General features: G+C 50.0%; 1 protein-coding gene across 6 annotated transcripts in view; it reads left to right on the top strand.

Annotated features, from left to right (window-relative positions):
• Positions 1-1,830: 1,830 nt before the first annotated feature.
• LOC105474498 (zinc finger protein 76) overlaps positions 1,831-6,000 on the top strand; it is a 36,144-nt gene continuing 31,974 nt past the window's right edge. For 2 of the 6 annotated variants that reach the window (XM_011729204.2, XM_011729199.2), the window contains exon 1: positions 1,943-2,084. The gene's annotated coding sequence lies outside the window, so the exon portion shown is untranslated. Of the gene's footprint in view, positions 2,085-6,000 lie in introns of all 6 variants that reach the window. The other 4 variants (XM_011729200.3, XM_011729201.2, XM_011729205.2 and 1 more) reach the window with 4 other exon arrangements.

The following is a 6,000-nucleotide window of genomic DNA, read 5'->3' as shown; positions in this document are numbered from 1 at the left end:
CACCATCTTGGCCAGGCTGGTCTCGAACTCCTGACCTCGGGATCCACAATATATATATTGCTATGGAAAAAGGGTGGTTCGAAAGGGACAAACTCAGGTACAGCCTGAGTTCTATTCCCTGCTGTATTTCTAACCCTCAATTCATATTAGAGGAGCTACTTAATCCTCTCTCTGTATCTATAAGGTATTTTCTTTTTCTTTTTTTTTTTTTTTTTGAGACGGAGTCTCACACTGTTGCCCGTGCTGGAGTGCAATGGTGCGATCTCGGCTCACTGCAACCTCGGCCTCCCAGGTTCAAGCAATTCCTGCCTCAGCCTCCCAAGTAGCTGGGATTACAGGCGCCCGCCACCACGCCCAGCCCATTTTTTGTATTTTTTGTATTTTTAGTAGAGAGGGTTTCCCTATGTTGGCCAGGCTGGTCTCGAGCTCCTGACCTCGTGATCCGCCTGCCTCAGCCTCCCAAAGTGCTGAGATTACAAGCGTGAGCCACCGCGCCCGGCCTGTAAGTTATTTTCTATGGTAAATAACTTGTCAAACTTCCACCAAAAAGGAATGGAAAGAGGGCAGCATAGTGGCCAGGCAGTTTATTTCCACACTGGGAGATATAGAAGGGATTAATTCTAATCACAGGAATTCTAACCATCAGTTGCCACTCACTGGCCTACCTAAACTTAACTCTGGTCCCAGCCAGAACAAATCAGATCAGGAAGAAGGGATGTCTAAGACTGAAAGTGGGGCTTCCTAGTTAAGCTCTTCAGGCAGGAGAGGAAAAGGACGCCCGTGTCCCCAAAGACATCTTTAGCTGCCACAAGCCCCAAACCCCGTACTTTGTAACTGTGTCTAGTTTACGTCCTTTAAAAATTATTCTTATTAAGTTAAATTGTTTTCGGAGCGGGGAAGACACAAAAGAAACCAGTTGAAGTTCTGAAAGGATAGAGAGGGGAAAGTTTCTCACCTCATTCCTCCAGGCACCCAGTTCCTCTCCTAAAAGGCAATCTTTACCAGTTCCTTCTCTAACTCCCCTCCTTTTAATTTGATTTTTTACTGAAAGCTCGCTCCCTTTTAATTTTCCCTCAGGTTTCTGAAAATTTCCCAATCGCAGCCTCTCCTAGCAGGGAAATAGTAAAGGGGCTTGGTTTTTATGTTCACCCCAAAGCAAGCCTACAAAAGGGAGTAGCCGGTTGCGAGCCTGACGGTGGGGCTGACGGGGGAATGAGAGAGAACCTGAGAGGACCGCCAGGGCGCCCTCCCTGAGGAGGCGAGTCCCTCACCGCCCCTCTATATCGTCCTTTGCAATAAGGAGCTCTTAATACCTGCAACTGCTTCCTTCAAGGGGTGGCTCGAAGATCAGTAGGCAAGGCCTGCGGACTGCGCACCTTAAAGCGCTTCGGGACCGTAAGACAGTGACTGCTGAGCGCGCGGCCGGGAAGAAGCCTGGGGGCTCTGAGCTCGGAGGACAGAGACGGAAGCCCCGGCCTGCGTCCCTCACAACCTGCGCCTCCAGTCCTCCTGCGCTACTCCCGAAGCGCACCTTCTCGCCCGCAGGCCGCGGAAGTGACAGCGCAGAGCCCTTGCGGCCTCCGCCACCTCCTCACGCTTCAGGTGGACCGAATCCTTGGAAAGGACAGGTAGCGATTCCCGATTGCTATAGCGACGACCCGGCTCCGAGCTGCGCCCGGGCCCTGACCCGGGCGTCGTGACGTCAGCACGCCTTCCCTGGGCGCTCAGCCTCTCTGGCCATGCGTCACCCCGGCCTGGGGGAGGGGCGGGGCTCCGAGGAGCTCCGTTCAGATCTCGGCGGCCTGGGCTCCAGGAGCCCCGGAACGAGGATAAGTTGGATGGCTGCCGCGGCGAAGCGGGGGGCGGGGTGGAGCGTGCCCGGTATTTTCTATACGGGTTCCGGGGCCCGGTAGAGGCGCGCCAAGAGGAGAGGAAAGTGCGGCGGCCCTGGAACCTGGATATCGCGCGAGGCAAGCTGCGCGCGGGCGGGCGGGCTATGGCGCAGGCGGGTTGTGCGGCCGGCGCTGGTGGCGGGGCCCGGTGCATGGCGGTCTGTCGGCGGAGTCGCCCTCGGGGGCTGTCAGGTTGGTGGCTGCGGGAAGAATGGGTCCACCATGCCCAGGGCGGGAGTCCGGGCGGGCGCAGGGCCCCGGGAAGGTCCCGAGCCCGGCGTGCCCACCTCCCTCCGGCCCTAGCAGGGCGGCCTGGCCGCTGGACCGCGGCCGGGCCCCCTTCCCCACCCAGGGTCCCTGCCCCTCTTTTCCGCCCTGCGGCTCCTCCCCCATGACTCCCAAACCCCACCCCGTGACGGCGCCCGCCTCCACCCCTGTGACCCCACACCCCACCCACTGACCCCAAGACCTCACCAGGTAACCGTTGGTTATTATTCATTGGCTGCTAACCCAGGAATTTCGCCAGCACTTCTCAGAGACCCACCAACCACTGACTCCCTCGGTTTTAATCTGATAACTCACATGACCCTAAGATCCCCACACTCCTCCTTAGTGACCCCCAAACCTGGGTGACCCTCCTGGCCCGGTAACCCTCCAATTCGACCCTGTGTTCCCCACAAACTCGGTGACTCCCTTCAAAACTGCTGGCAACTCCTAAGCCCTACTCCAATAGTTTTCCACCCACTCATCTTCTACACAGCCCTCAGTATCCTTGCCCTGTAGCCCTATGACCCTCATTCCACGTCTGCCTTTATCCTAAAATCACCCCCACTGGCATCTCTCTCTGCCCTCCCAGCCCTTCAGTGTCAATCAGCACATGACTTACAAGCGTCCAGCACCTTTCTGGTGCTGAGGAGGATGTAGAGATTAATATGAAGTAGTAATAATTGGAGTCATCAGAGAATTCTGGATCAATCCAGAGTCCAGTCAATCCAGTGTGTGGTCCCAACTCCGTCACTGCTGTGCTTTAGAAACCTGGGAGAAGTCCCCTCCTCAGTCTGGACCTTAGTTTCTCAAAATGACTGTGATGAGGTTGGGTTAGATGATCTTTGAGTTTCCTTCCATCTGTGAAATTGTGAAATTCTGCAATTCTCAGTCAAGATAATAATTTTTTGCAATCATTTTTGTACCCCACCCTGGAAGTTTCCTCTTGTAACCTCACCCCAGGATCTGCTTGCATCCTTACTCCCTCATTCCCAGATCACCCTCTTCACTCTTAATAGTGCATACCTATTTCCCTTGATCAGGCCCCATTAGTTAACATGTTTGCAAAGCAGCATAGCAGAGTGCTTCATTTGGGGGCATTGAGTTCATAACAAACCTAGGTTCCAGTCTGATTCTGGCCCTCCAGCTATGGGACTTGGGGTATATTATTTAGCCTGTCTTAACTTCAGTCCCCACCTCTGCTAAGGGCGGAAAATAGTGGTGCCTGACATAACACATGTAAAGCACCAGGCACCATGCCTGGCACATGGGAACTCAGCATGAGCTGTTGTTAGAAATGAGACGCTCCTATGGATCTTACTCTGTCCTGAATGCTAGGGATTCAACAGACTGAACATGTGGCCCATACCTTGCATTATATTGCTACTACTAACATCTTGGAATCCCTATCTTCTCATCTCTGCTGTAGCCTCACTTCTGTGGTTCTTTACCCTGATTTTTGCCTCAATAACGATTGGCTTGCTGAATACCTACTGTGTGCCAAGCTCTGGATATATAAGTTAAATTTACCTCTCAACAGCCCCAAGAGTTTATTATTATTATGTCTTCCATTTTCCCATATTTTTGTTTGGTTGGTTGGTTGGTTTTAGAGAAATGAACCAGAAACTCACACAGCTAAGTAGCAGAGCTAAGATTTGAACCCACAGTTTAAAAAAAAAAACAGAACAAAACCAAACCCTACTCCATTGCCTGTCTTTCCCCCAAACGTACTCAACCTCAGCTCCTTGTTCCTTATTTTCTAGTAATTCCTAAATCCAACATCAGCTCGTTCCTTGATCCCCAAGGTTTCTGGTCTTGAGCTACTAGCCTCAAGGGATCCTCCCACCTTAGCCTCTCAAGTAGTTGAGATTATAGGCATGAGCCACCGATACTGGCCCTGACCCTCAAGGTTTCTGTTACCCTTTGCCACATAAGTTAGTGAGTTTCTCATCCTGCTGTTCATAACTTTTGATCTCATATCCCCTGAAACCCCTGCACCTTGTAGGGGAGGTAAAGTATCTTTTTAGGTTCATGGCTTAGGCCCCTATAACAAAAGAAAGATTTAATGAGAAGATTATACACATTTATTTAATGTAAGTTTTATGTGACAGGAGCCTTCATAAGGAAATGAAGACCCAAAGAAATGGTTAAACTTGTGTATTTTTATACTAGATTTGATGAAGAGTGGATAGTTGTGGGAAAAAAATGCAAAAAGGGTAATATCAAATAGTAGTAAACTGGGAGAAACTTAGCAAGGCCTGTTTGTTCAGACTCCTGTCTGTGTCCCTGTGTCTTCACAGATAAGGATACTCCTTTCCTCTGAGTGCAGGGAGGGCACCTCTCTGTGAGGGTATTATGACCTGCTTCAGGGGAAAGTCAGAAAAATCCTTCCTAGGTTTTGTGATCTGCTTCAGGGGAGAAGAGCCTTGGAGAAAGAGAGAGTGACCTTCCTACTGCCATTTTTTTCAAGTTGCCCTATTTTGGAGTATCTTGAACCCAGTCAACTTCTCTCTTCATCCTTTGCCCAAATATCTCTTGTTCTATGAATCTTTGATGCTCCCAGCCCTTACCCCATGAGCTCACTCACTGTACAGTGTCTCCCACCTCATTGGCACTTTACCCCAAATCCTTTCATCTTGTTAAGTCCCTTAGCCCCAGGAATCCACGTGTCTGTATGCTCTAAACCCCTCTAGTCCAGTAGTCTTTCATCCTATTTTTAGTCTCAGTGTTCTACTTCCACCAACCCACCTTCTGCCATCCTCAGCCACATTCTGTGACCTGAAACTTTCATATAATTTGTACTTCATTTAGTGACCTCTTGATGTGACTAGCTTCAATGGAATCAGCCCCTTCCATCCCAGCATGAACCAATCCTGTATAACTTGCACACCCTCCCATTCTAAGGCCTCTCCTCTCATACCCCTGCCCAGTATCCTGCGAGATCCTGCCTCTCAGGTTCCTCCCTCAGTGATCACCTTTTCAAACCTGGATTGTCTTTCACCCTTCCACAGGGCCTTCCCCTTCCTGCCTTCCTCTTATTTGTCCCCTCAGCCATCCTCACCTCACCAGTCTTGATAACCGATTACAATATAAATCTCCCTTCCATCTCAGCTCTGCTCCCTTCTTCCTCCACTCTCTTGTGCATCTAACTCCAGGGCCATGCATATGCCCCTGCTGCTTTCAGCTCTGCTTCCTTCATATGCTGCACTGTCCCACCAAACTTCATCAGTCTCTTCGGTTTATCCAGAGAACTACACTCTACTCTGGGAACTTCTGATGACTTCTAATAATAGATCACCAAAGGATCTCGGTTTTTTAGAGGGCAGGGAGAGAGCCCTTGGATATCCTTCAGAATCAATCTAGCTGTGTCTCCTGGACACCCTCCCACTGTCCTATCCCGTTATGAAGCTGCTTGCTGTATATACCCTCAAGGTAGAATGCTTTGGGTGTCAGCTTCTGCAGGCACTGAATTAGCCCCATTGTTTTCCAAGCCCTGGGAAAACTTGATAATCCCCACCCACTGAAGTCTGGAGAGTCAGTAGCAAAATGTGACATCAAAGATCCACATCCAAAAGTCTATTCTATGGGTCACCAAATTCCCAGGTCTCTTATAGTGTACTTATTGGCTGTACAGCAATAAATACAACAGAAACTAAAACTAGAGTTGAGGAAAGGGTATACCCTGGGTTCTACAACTGCTGTGGGTGGATTTTAAAAAGGAGCTCTTGCCTTAGATTTATTTACTTAGGGCACAGAACTTATTCTGCCTTGTATTTGAGTTATTTGTGTACCTTTCTCACCCTCACCCTGTGAGCTCCGTGAGAACAGAGACTAGGTTTTCTTT

Source organism: Macaca nemestrina, chromosome 5 (genome assembly GCF_043159975.1).
Source record: "Macaca nemestrina isolate mMacNem1 chromosome 5, mMacNem.hap1, whole genome shotgun sequence".
NCBI lineage: Eukaryota > Metazoa > Chordata > Mammalia > Primates > Cercopithecidae > Macaca > Macaca nemestrina.
Note: the sequence above shows the minus strand (reverse complement) of the source record. Positions and strands in the feature narration are given on the sequence as shown.